Genomic DNA, 13,864 nt, shown 5'->3' with positions numbered 1-13,864 from the left:
TTCTTTTCCTCTCCTCTTCTTCTCTTTTCTTCCTCTTCTTATTTTCCTTTTTCCTCTCATTCTTTTTCTTCTTCTTCTTCCTTCTTCCTCTTTTCTTCCTTTTCCTTATTTTACTTTTTCCTCTACACTAACCTAATTAAAATGCACTAACCTAAAATTGATATCTACTAACAACCTAAATAAAAAATTAATACATATATGAAAAAACATATATAAACAAAAAAATGATACGAACATTATATTCATACATATATATAGCCACATCCATTCATCATATAGCTATACCACATACATATATACATTAATTATATATATGAAAAAAATGCAATGAAAAAAAATACACATGTATGTATGAAAAAAAAAGCACTGAACACAGATCGTCGACGGCGGCGGCTCACAACGGGGCGGCCGGCGAGGGCGTCGGCGACGACCACGTATGGCGGGCCGGGGCAGGGGCGTGGCCGGAGATCTACATATCCGTATTGCCAAGCTTGCCTTCCACGCCAAGGAAAGTCCCATCCGGACACGGGACGAAGTCTTCAATCTTGTATCTTCATAGTCTTGGAGTCCGGCCGATGATGGGAGTTCGGGTATCCGGACACTCCCTAGTCCGGGACTCCCTCACCCCCTTTAGTCCCGGTTGGTACCACCAACCGGGACCAAAGGCCTTTTTTCAGTAGCCCAACGGGAGGGAAGCGGCGACCTTTGGTCCTGGTTGGTGGCACCAACCGGGACTAATGCCCCCCCTTCAGTCCCGGTTGGTGCCACGAACCGGGACCAAAGGACCCTGTGCTGCCCGTGTCGGGGCCAAAGTTTAGTCCCACCTCGCTAGTTGAAAGGGGCGCGCAGTGGTTTATAAGCCCCACTGCCGCACCCCTCTCGAGCTCCTCTCCACCGTAGGCTTGCGGGCCTATATGCTACTGCTTTTCTTGATGGGCCTGCTGGGCCTACTGCGGGCCTGAATCCTGGCCCATGGTAGGGTTTCTAGTCGTATTCAGGCCGTGGGGGCCCAGTAGGAGGCAATTTTTTTGTTTTCTTTCTTGCTTTATTTATTTTATTTTGTTTCTACTTACAACAAAATACTTATTGTTGCTATTTTTAATTATTTTCTAGTTTTTTTGTTTTGTTTTCTGCATTATTTATTTTCTTTTGTTTTTTGCTTTATTTTTTTAATTCTTTTTTGCTTTTAGTTCTGAAAAAATTATAAACTTTCTGTTAGTGCCATTACTTTTCAAATTTGAAAACACTTTTTTCGTTTTTTTGTTTTCTTTCTTGGTTTATTTATTTTATTTTGTTTGTACTAACAACAAAATACTTATTGTTGCTATTTTTAATTGTTTTTTTGTTTTGTTTTCTTCATTATTTATTGTCTTTTGTTTTTTGCTTTATTTTTTAATTCTTTTTGCTTTTAGTTTTAGAAAAATTATAAACTTTCTGTTAGTGCCATTAGTTTTCAAATTTGAAAACACTTTTTTTGTTTTTTTGTTTTCTTTCTTGCTTTATTTATTTTATTTTGTTTCTACTGACAACTAAATACTTATTGTTGCTATTTTTAATTATTACGGGGGCCGAACTATAAGACATTAAATCATTTCAAATGAACTATGAAAAAGTTGAAAGTTGGCATGGTATCATAAATTCACCCATATAGCATGTTCATGTACAAAACGGATAATGGTATCATACTCGTGTGTTACAAAGTTGGCATGGTATCATCATAATAGTTGTGGGAGAAAGTCTTCACTTTTTCTTCGCTTGTGTCATTTGCTTATTGCGCCGTAACCATGGATAATCTTCATCGCTTATCAAGATGCTAGGGTCAACCTTGACTTTGAAGGGAGGAATTTCATGAAACTTTTCATAATCTTCAGATATGTCTGTCTTGCCCTCCACTCCCTCGATGTCCCTTTTTCTTGAAAGAACTATGTGGCGCTTTGGCTCATCGTATGATGTATTCGCTTCCTTATCTTTTCTTTTTCTCGGTCTGGTAGACATGTCCTTCACATAGATAACCTGTGCCACATCATTGGCTAGGACGAACGGTTCGTCAGTGTACCCAAGATTTTTCAGATCCACTGTTGTCATTCCGTACTATGGGTCTACCTGTACCCCGCGTCCTGACAGATTGACCCATTTGCACTTAAACAAAGGGACCTTAAAATCATGTCCGTAGTCAAGTTCCCATATGTCCACTATGTAACCATAATATGCGTCCTTTCCCCTCTCGGTTGTTGCATCAAAGCGGACACCACTATTTTGATTGGTGCTCTTTTGATCTTGGTCAATCGTGTAAAATGTATTCCCATTTATCTCGTATCCTTTCCAAATCGTAACAGTCGAAGATGGTCCACTGGACAACAAGTACAGCTCATCACAAACAGTGTTGTCACCTCTGAGACGTGCTTCCAACCAACTGCTGAAAGTCCTGATGTGTTCACATGTAATCCAGTCGTCGCACTGCTCCGGGTGTTTGGGGCGCAGACTGTTCTTGTGTTCATCGACATACGGGGTCACCAAGGTAGAGTTCTGTAAAACTGTGTAGCGTGCTTAAGACCAAGAATATCCGTCCCTGCATATTATTGAGTCCCTTCCAAGCATGCCTTTTCCAGTCAGTCTCCCCTCATACCGCGATTTAGGGAGACCTATCTTCTTAAGGCCAGGAATGAAGTCAACACAAAACCCGATGACATCCTCTGTTTGATGGCCCATGGAGATGCTTCCTTCTGGCCTAGCACGGTTACGAACATATTTCTTTAGGACTCCCATGAACCTCTCAAAGGGGTACATATTGTGTAGAAATATGGGGCCCAGAATGACAATCTCATCAACTAGATGAACTAGGACGTACGTCATGATATTGAAGAAGGATGGTGGGAACACCAGCTCGAAACTGACAAGACATTGCACCACATCACTCCTTAGCCTTGGTATGATTTCTGGATCGATCACCTTTTGAGAGATTGCATTGAGGAATGCACATAGCTTCACAATGGCTAATCGGACGTTTTCCGGTAGAAGCCCCCTCAATGCAACCGGAAGCAGTTGCGTCATAATCACGTGGCAGTCATGAGACTTTAGGTTCTAAAACTTTTTCTCTGACATATTTATTATTCCTTTTATATTCGATGAGAAGCCAGTCGGGACCTTCATACTAAGCAGGCATTCAAAGAAGATTTCCTTCTCTTCTTTGGTAAGAGCATAGCTGGCAGGACCTTCATACTTCTTTGGAGGCATGCCGTCTTTTTCGTGTGAACGTTGCAGGTCCTCCCGTGCCTCAGCTGTATCTTTTGTCTTCCCATACACGCCCATGAAGCCTAGCAGGTTCACGCAAAGGTTCTTCATCACGTGCATCACGTCTATCGAAGAGCGGACCTCTAGGTCTTTCCAGTAGGGTAGGTCCCAAAATATAGATTTCTTCTTCCACATGGGTGCGTGTCCCCCAGCATCACTCGGAACAGCTAGTCCGCCGGGACCCTTTCCAAAGATTACGTGTAAATCATTGACCATAGCAAGTACGTGATCACCGGTACGCATGGTGGGCTTCCTCCGGTGATCTGCCTCGCCTTTGAAATGCTTGCCTTTCTTTCGGCATTGATGGTTGGTCGGAAGAAATCGACGATGGCCCAGGTACACATTCTTCCTGCAGCTTCCCAGGTATATACTATCGGTGTCAAGTAAACAGTGCGTGCATGCGTGGTATCCCTTGTTTGTCTGTCCTGAAAGGTTACTGAGAGCGGGCCAATCATTGATGGTCACGAACAGCAACGCCTTTAGGTGAAATTCCTCCTGTTTGTGCTCATCCCACGTACGTACACCGTTTCCATTCCACAGCTGTAAAAGTTCTTCAACTAATGGCCTTAGGTACACATCAATGTCGTTGCCGGGTTGCTTAGGGCCTTGGATGAGAACTGGCATCATAATGAACTTCTGCTTCATGCACATCCAAGGAGGAAGGTTATACGTACATAGAGTCACGGGCCAGGTGCTGTGATTGCTGCTCTGTTCCCCGAAAGGATGAATGCCATCTGCACTTAAAGCAAACCATACGTTCCTTGGGTCACTTGCAAACTCATCCCAGTACTTTCTCTCGATTTTTCTACACTGTGACCCGTCAGCGGGTCCTCTCAACTTCCCGTCTTTCTTACGGTCCTCACTGTGCCATCGCATCAACTTGGCATGCTCTCTGTTTCTCAACAGACGTTCAACCGTGGTATTATAGGAGCATACCACATCACCTTCGCAGGAACCCTCTTCCTGGGGGGCTCGCCGTCAACATCACCAGGGTCATCTCGTCTGATCTTATACCGTAATGCACCGCATATCGGGCATGCGTTCAGATCCTTGTACGCACCGCGGTAGAGGATGCTGTCATTAGGGCATGCATGTATCTTCTGCACCTCCAATCCTAGAGGGCATACGACCTTCTTTGCTGCGTATGTACTGTCGGGCAATTCGTTATCCTTTGGAAGATTCTTCTTCAATATTTTCAGTAGCTTCTCAAATCCTTTGTCAGGCTCAGCATTCTCTGCCTTCGACTATAGCAATTCTAGTACGGTACCGAGCTTTGTGTTTCCATCTTCGCAATTGGGGTACAACCCTTTTTTGTGGTCCTCTAACATGCGATCGAACTTCAGCTTCTCCTTTTGACTTTCGCATTGCGTCCTTGCATCGACAATGACCCGGCGGAGATCATCATCATCGGGCACATCGTCTGGTTCCTCTTGATCTTCAGCAGCTTCGCCTGTTGCAGCATCATCGTACACATCGTCTGGTTCCTCTTGATCTTCAGTGGCATCACCGTATTCAGGGGGCACATAGTTGTCATCGTACTTTTCTTCTTTGCCGTCTTCCATCACAACCCCTATTTCTCCATGCCTCGTCCAAACATTATAGTGTGGCATGAAACCCTTGTAAAGCAGGTGGGTGTGAAGGATTTTCCGGTCAGAGTAAGACTTCGTATTCCCACATATAGGGCATGGACAACACATAAAACCATTCTGCTTGTTTGCCTCAGCCATTTCAAGAAATTCATGCACGCCCTTAATGTACTCGGAGGTGTGTCTTGAACCGTACATCCATTGCCGGTTCATCTGCGTGCATTATATATAATTAAGTGTGTGAAAAATCATTACAGAACATCATGAATAGATAATTAAGTGACCAAATTAATAGAAGTTCATCATCACATTAAAACCAAAGTACATACATAGTTCTCATCTAACAACATAAAGCTCTGCAGAGCATCTAAATTAAGTAAACCATACATTGAAACTATGTAAAACATTTCAATGCGAAAACAAATGCGATCATAATCGCAACCAATGTAACAACTGATCCAATGGCATAATGATACCAAGCCTCGGTATGAATGGCATATTTTCTAATCTTTCTAATCTTCAAGCGCATTGCATCCATCTTGATCTTGTGATCATCCATGACATCCGCAACATGCAACTCCAATATCATCTTCTCCTCCTCAATTTTTCTAATTTTTTCCTTCAAGAAATTGTTTTCTTCTTCAACTAAATTTAACCTCTCGACAATAGGGTCGGTTGGAATTTCCGGTTCAACAACCTCCTAGATAAATAAAATCTATGTCACGTTGGTCGGCATAATTGTCATAAACAATAGATGAAACAATAGTTATGAAAAGATAATATATACCACATCTGAATCATAGACAGGACGAGGACCAACGGGGGCGGATACCAAAACCATCGCACTATATAAGATGCAATAATAAAAGTAAGAAAATTATACAAGTATCTGTATAAACATACAAGTAAGAATTTTTTTTCCTTTCAGAAAGAAGATAAGAACAAGAGGCTCACCACGGTGGTGCCGGCGACGAGATCGGCGCGGGCGATCGACGACGGTGAAGACGGGACGGGACGTGACGGACCGCTAAACCTAGACAAATATTGAGGAAAATGGAGCTTGGAGGTCGAGCTTGGAGAGGAGAAAGCTTAAGTAGTGTGCCTCGGACATTCCATCGAACACCTTGTGTGCATAGGAGGTGAGCTAGAGCACCACAAAGCTCTCTCCTCGCCGGCCACGAAAAACAGAGCAGTGAGAGTGCTCTGCTCGCGGGCGAGGGGTATATATAGGCAATTAATTGGTCCCGGTTCGTGGCTTGAACCGGGACTAAAGGGAAGCCTTTGGTCCCGGTTCAGGCCACCAACCGGGACAAATGGTGGTGGGCCAGGACCAAGGCACATTGGTCCCGGTTCGTCCCACCAACCGGGACCAAAAGGTCCAGACGAACCGGCACCAATGGCCCACGTGGCCCGGCCGGCCCCCGGGGCTCACGAACCGGGTCCAATGCCCCCATTGGTCCCGGTTCTGGATTGAACCGGGACTAGTGGGCTGACCCGGCCTGGACCATTGCCCCCTTTTCTACTAGTGATGTGTCAGATGATGACCAACAAGCTGCTGGCCAAGCACCACATGCTGATCAACAAGAAGGCCAACTCCCACAGCAGGAAGTCAATCTAACACAAGATGGTGTCCAGCTCACACAGGATGAGGTTAATCTAGCAGAAGATGATGCCCAAGTACCACAGCAAGAGGTCAATGTAACACAAGATGATGGCCAACTCACACAGGAGGAGGTCCATACTGCTCAAAATGTTGCTCAAGAAGATGAAGAGTATGATACACCAGTTGTATTTCAGGTAAATGCTAATATTTTGTCCACTTTTTACCAGTGTATTTCAGGTAAATGCTAGGATGCTTATAAGTTGTGTCCACCTCTTGTCTTTGAACAAGTGCAAGACTTTGGATGTACAATGCTACACAGGATGCAGCAAGTTAGACAAGTGCCTAGAGATTGCAATGAAACCACTGTGCCAGATTCAACATTTGTCTCTATGGCAGCTAATTCTCAAGCTACAACACATACAACAACAGCTACAAGAGCTACAACTGATGGGAATCTGACCATGAAACTGTTGAAGATGAAGAAGGACAAAGAAAGGCAGACAACATCTAGAAGAGATGCAGCACTCGAGGCCATGAATGAGTTGGCAGAGAAAAGAGCAGAGGAGGCAGAAGCAAAAAGTAAAGATGTTGCTATCAGGAAAGCAGAGCAGGCAGCAAGAAGAAGAAGAGCAGCAAAAGAGAAGAAGGCTGAGGAAACAACAACAAAGCATCAAGCAATAGCAGCAAGGAAAGCAGCATTGCAACAAGAGAAGGAAGCAAAAGCAATTGAAGCAATTACAGCTAAAGCAGAGGCAACACTTAAGAGAAAAGAAGAACAAGAAGCAAAAAGAGCAGAGGCAGCACTAAAGAGGAAGGAAGATCAAGAAGCAAAGAGGAAACAACAAGAAGAGGCCAAGAGAAGAAGAGCTAAGGAGAAGAAGCAAGCAGGGCCAAGTGCACATGTGCCTAAGAAGCACAAACGAGTCAATATGTTTGATGAGTTTAGATGAATCTCTGGTGTTGTACTTGCAGCCATCTCATTTTTTGTCAAAAACTTCATTCTGAGTGCTTGAAGCTATTCAAATGTGCCAGCCATTCAGTGTTTGAAATTATTGAAATATAGTTCAATCATTGGCTCATTCAGCTAACTGCATGTTTGACTGATATTTATGCAAGTTAGTACACCCCCTGAGTTGATTGGCTCATCTAATTTGAATGTTTTGACTTACATTCAGATCAACCTAAGTGTTTTGACTTACATTTATGAAAGTTGATTGTTTGAGTTCATACAGATCAATCTGAGTGTTTTGATCAGCACTAATATTTTTGATTGAAAAAAGACATTAAAAATGTTTGGCCTGAATGTAAATAGGTGTATTTCTGATCAACACTAACTAGATGAAAAATGAATTTTTGATTCAAAAAACAAAAAAAATGGTTGGCCTGGGGCTCGAACCCAGGCCTGTGGTATGAAGAGATGCGTGCATTGCCAGTGGGATAGTACTAGTAGTCTGACCAAATGCTACTTGACACACACCTTATTATTTCGTTGTGGCCCTCAGGTCCAGTGTTTGTTGCACATGATATACGGCGACCGTGCGCTGCGTTGTCTGCATGCCGTTTCGGTTTCTCCGACACTGTCTTTAAGCCCACCCACCTGCCACTCGCCACTCACGTCCACAGTCCACTCGCCAATAGTGTCGCCTCGGTTTCTCCTCGCCCAGTCACCGCCGATGACCATACCGCCGCCGGCGGCATGGAGAACAGCCCCGCCTGGCAGAGGGTCGTCGATGACCTCATAGGCAACGACCAGACGATGCACGCGGACCTGACGGAGATCGGGAAGTGGTTCCCGAGCATTGGGATGTCGCGTCACCACGCGTGTGGCCTCCTGAAGATCATGACCTACGATGAGCTGGACCGTGCCTGCACTGACTGCATAGGTATCGCTCCTCCGCTCGTCCTCCGCTTCACGATGCAAGAGACGCGCTCCGACGACCCGGGCCAGCGCGCCCGGTGGTGGAGGTACCGGTCCGCCACCGCGCCGCGGTAGCCGGATCCGTCACGCGATGGCTCGTGAGCGGAGCGCGTCCAGAACATTGAGGTGGCCGTCCCTGCGCCTATCAACACGGCCTACTGGGACCACTACCAGCCTGACCTCCTCGAGCGCGACGACAACTCCGATTACATCTCATCGGAGTCGGAGTACGACTCTGGCTCTGACGAAGACTCTGGCTAGGCCGCCGACTCGTCTTGGTCGACTAGCTGGGAGGAGCCAGAGGTGATCGTCCTCTCTGACGACGAGCCAGAGGTGCAGATGGCGGCGCCCGTCATCCCCGAGCCGGAGGTCCAGATGGTGGCGCCTGTCGCCAGGGAGGGTGACAAGCACCGCCCAATTGACGTTGACGTTCTTCTTCTTGTTCATCTTCTTGTCAGCCACCTCTGCATGTGCTTCAAGTGCCAAGACCACCTCCACCTCCTGCTTGACGATGTCAGGAACATCTGGAAAGGAAGATGCCTAAAGAAGGTGCAACTGAGGTTTGCCGGTCAGAGCGCCTGAAGAAGATGGCCTGAAGAAGTGAAGGTGGTTAGTTAGGTATGCTGAAAGTATAGTATTTTCAGCATATAAGTTATAATTAAGGATGTTTGGTTAGTTAGGCGTGCTTGTATAATGTGAGCATATAAGTTAATTATTACTGCTGGTCTTCTTTTGGTAATGTGAACAAGTGCTATGAAATGCTGAATGTTGCTGTCATGTTTGTGGACAAGTACTATGAACTGCTGAATGTTGTTAGGTATGCTGAATGTTGTCAACATTCAGTTCAACATTTCTGTCTTTTGTCAGCACCAAATAAACATCAACTAAATGAATCCTTGCAGTTGAACTGTTAGGTATGCATATGTGGTTAGCTGCTGGATAAACAAATTGACTTGAATAACATCAAACTGGGATTTGAGCATCTAGTACAACATCAGTTCAATCAAATTCATTAAGCATCTAGTACTACATCAGTACAACATCAGTTAAATCATTCAGCATGTAGTACAACATCAGCTCAATCAAAATCATCCAGCATCCTCTGAAGCTTCCTTATCTTCTCCTTGGTGTCCTCTTTGTGTTTGAACAAGTCACCAATCATGTATTCAAGCTTTCTCTTCTCTTGCTTTAATTTATCCCTCTCTCCAATGACTTGGTCCCTCTCCTGGATCACTTGATCTCTCTCTTTTTCTGCCTTAGCCCTGAATACCCGATGAATGCTTGTTACTATTTTGTCATTCATCTTCCTCTTCTCAAGTTCTGCCCTAAGATCAGCCATAGCAATTTGTGTGCTGCCTAATTGGCTAATTGCATGCTCCTTCTCAGCCACAAGATTAGCAAAATCAAGTTTGAAATTGCTAAGCTCTTGTTCCAACTTCTTCTTCTCTTCCAAAATCTTCAAGTTTTCCTCAGCATTCAGAACATTTTGTCTGAGATTCTGTTTTGTCTCCTCTTCATACATGCTCCATATCCTAGCTAGGCTCATCTTCATAGCATCAGGCCACTCAGGGTCAACCCACTCCACATAGTTGCAGCTAGGTACTTCCTATGAATTTAAAACAAACATAATTTCAGTTAACTAATCAAGAAATTCAGTTAACTACTCAAGAAATTTCAGTTAACTAAACATAGCACTTTAAATGGCATACAAATTGACTAATCAAAAATAACTAAAATTTGAGCTTTTAAAACTTTTGATAGTGTGAATGAGTTTGTACTAACCTTCTGGGCACAGGTTAGGAACCTCCTGCCAGTATCAACTGATTCAAATGCCACAACCTTCTCACACAAAGTTCCATGCTGACATGTAAAACTAGGCAAATCTATGGCCAGGCCTCTTCATTCCTCACAGAAAATTGTGGCAGGAGCCTAAAACAAATCCAGATTTGGATTCAGAATGAAGAAACAAGAGAAAACCCTAGCTGTTGGTAACCCTAGTAGGAGATGAGGAGGAGATGACCAACCTTGCTGGTAACAGATTCGTCTCCAGAAGAGCTAGGGAGATCATCCCACGACACCATGGATCTCTGTGGTGCTGGAGAAGAAGAGAAGAACTTTGTGGTGCTGGAGAAGAAGAGAAGAATGGGAACGAGGTGGATCTGGTGGAAAAGATATACTTGTGGCTGGGGGAGGAAGCACAGGTGGATCTGGTGGTTGTGGACCAAAGGCAAACATACAATGCAAGTTGTAGGGTGCCAGTGTGCATTGTTGTGGACCAATCAGTTAACTGAATATTTGTCCAGTTAAGTTCAGTTATATTTTGGCCATATCAAACAAGCTCATTTAACTTAATACTTGTTCAGTTAAGTTCAGTTACATTTTGGGCATATCAAACAAGCTCATTTAACTGAATATTTGGCTCAGAAAAGACAAAGTGCAGTCAACATTGACACTGACCAAGTGCAGTTAACTGAATATTTGGCTCAGAGAGCTCAGAGAAGACAAAGTTAACTTAATATTAACAACAAATTGGAAGATTCAACATTAACACTGAAACATTGATATTACTTCATAGATACATATCCATTACAACCATACAACCAAAATAGCATCATATCCATTACAGCCATAGATACATATCCATCTCAGACACCAGCTCAGACAACCATTGATACTAATTTATCAACATCTCACTTCTTCATAATGAAGATGAAAGACAACACACAAAGAACCACAACACTAGCCGTAAGAAGCTTTAGCACTAGAAGGATCTCTCTACCTAATCCAAGAAGCATAGCAACTTGCTGCTTGGTAGCAAGGTTTTTCTCACTAGGGCTGTCAAAATTCACCCTGCCTGCAATGCCTCTTCCAGCCAAGGCCCTTCCAGCTAAGTTTCTTCCTGCCATCCACTCAGTCCTCTTCCTCTCAAGATCTTCCCTCCTGTCCTCAGTTGCACCAATTGCATCTACAACAGCATTACCAACAAGAACTCTAGTTTCAACCAGATGCTGCACATATTCCATCTCCCAGTGCCAGAAATCACAGGTGACCTACAACCAAAGCAATGCAATGTGTGAAAACGACTGACAAAGTGCAGTTAACATGAAAAAATGTTCAGTTAAGGACTAAAATTCAGTTAACCATGGCTACTGAGCACATTCAAGACTTCTAATCACATGATGGCTACTGAACATTTAGTTAAGAGATCTCTTCAGTTAACTTCTAAGCACATCACAGCTAGTTAATGCAGCCATTATGCCTACTGAGCACAGCATGGCTACTGAACATGGCAGGTGCATGAATCGAACAGAGCAAGACTGAAGCTTACATTGTCGTGGGTGCACTTGTAGAAAACCCAACCATCGTGCTCATCGGTGCTAGAGCAGTAGCACTTGAAGGGTTCGCCGCAATCGGGGCATCCGATCAGTGGCACCTCAACAGAGCGGCCACGCAGACCAGAGCGCACACCGGAGCGGGAGGATCTCGCAGATGACATGCCGACGGCGAGAGGTAGCAGCAGATCCAGGCGGTGGTGCCTACGGCGACGGTGGCGGAGGAGGCGATGACGGCGGCAGTGATTAGGGTTCGAGACGGGAGAGGAGAGGGAGAGGTGTGGTGCGGTGCGGTGTGTGCGGTCCGACCAGGTGGGTGCGGTCGCGATCCGACCAGGTGAGGCGCGGTCCGACCAGGCGGGGGGACAAACGCAAATTCATCATTTTTGCAATAAACCCCCTTGTATTCTCCCGCTCAGGTGAGCTGGCGGTCAAAGCCCGCGTGGACTAGCCAGTCAACAGCCAAGTCAGCACATACGTAGAGGAAAGGGTATTTTGGACCGTAGACAACCACCCGAGACAAGTTGTAGGACCGTATTTTGGGTATTTTCAAGTGCGAGGAGAAATGCGGCCAACGCGACAAGTATAAGGACCTGGAGTGAATTTTTCTCATTGTAAAACTTCAGAATTTGAGATACCTCTATGCGTCATCCACATTCAGCACATCAGAAAATGTAAGAGCAGGTGGGGTCAAGGTCCCTAGTGACATACAACACTTGGCAGGACTGCGGGCTCTTCAGCGTGTCAAAGCGACTCCAGAGTTTCTTCATGAGGTTGGAGCTCTGACAGAGCTAAGAACATTGGAGAAAATACTAGATGGCTAGTTTAGAGGGATTTTTAGAGTAACTACACAATTATTAGATGTGTATTTCATCAATTTACAAATAAGTTAGCACTTGGTAGGAAAAGTGGACGTACAATCCCGCCAGCGGGTTCAAATCCTCATGGACACGAATTTATCTATTTACTATAATTATTATTATTAACAAAAACATCTATTGCCCGCAGTTAAAGAAATCTGATGAACACTGTAGGTCACAAAAATAGAGAAAGATATGTATCACAACAAGATGATTGGTGAGGTCGGCACAAACACTCATCATTCTACTCCTACCATTTTTCTATCCAATTATTGCTTTCACGATCAAATCACTAACCACATTATTGCAATTCATGTGCGGTTGGCATCTATTTTCTCTTTTTCAAATGTTGACTTGCATGGCTTGTTTGGCCATCCTATCGCCTTCCTTTGTCTTTTACGCCAATACTTTTGATCTAGCCTTCTCCTATACATCACCCTTTGCTGCTAAGATCGATGCCAAGAAAATAACCTTGCAAAACCAACATGAAAAACAACCACTAGCAGTGGCATAATTTTGTATACCAAAATGCATAATCACATATATATTCCTTGTTCAAGAAAATACGTCTGGTTAACCTGTTAACTTGCCGACTAATCCCTACTCGTAGGGTTACCGAGTAGCATTGTTGAGGAAATCGTTAACTGGTAGCTGCTCGATTGGCTGACGAGTAGGTAATTAATAGGCAAATTGGCAAGTTAATCGGCCATTTAATCAATTACTCGGGTGATTAATCGGTTAATCGGCTACTCGGTTACCCTACGAGTAGGGATTAATCGGCAAGTTAACTGGTTAATCGGATGAATTCTTGAACAGGGCCGAGTAGCATAACTTGCTGATTAGCTATTAATCCCCTACTGGCCAACCAACCGAGCAGCTACCAGTTAACGATTTCCTCAACAATGGATATATCACACATCTACCTATATTATGATGGGCCTTGTGTCGTATCCCACTACTAGAAAAAGGCTTATCCCCAATATCTCTACTAGTGGCGCACCATGATGGTGGTGCGCCACTGCTATATAGCAGTGGCGCACCAGAATCAGGTGCGCCATTGCTATGTTTTTACTAATGGCGCACCACATGAGAATGGAGCATCCCCCCCCCCCCACACCAGGCATAACAATGGAGCACCACACCTAGGTGCGCCACTGCTATGCTACATAGTAGTGGCACACCTAGGCGTGGTGCGCCATTGCTATGTCTGGTGGGGGTGTGCCTGCGTGTGTGTGTGTGTGAGAGGTTAGTAATGGCGCACCCTCCCTGGTGCG

Source organism: Triticum dicoccoides, chromosome 1B (genome assembly GCF_002162155.2).
Source record: "Triticum dicoccoides isolate Atlit2015 ecotype Zavitan chromosome 1B, WEW_v2.0, whole genome shotgun sequence".
NCBI lineage: Eukaryota > Viridiplantae > Streptophyta > Magnoliopsida > Poales > Poaceae > Triticum > Triticum dicoccoides.
The sequence above is the reverse complement of the archived record's forward strand: the minus strand, read 5'-3'. Positions refer to the sequence as shown.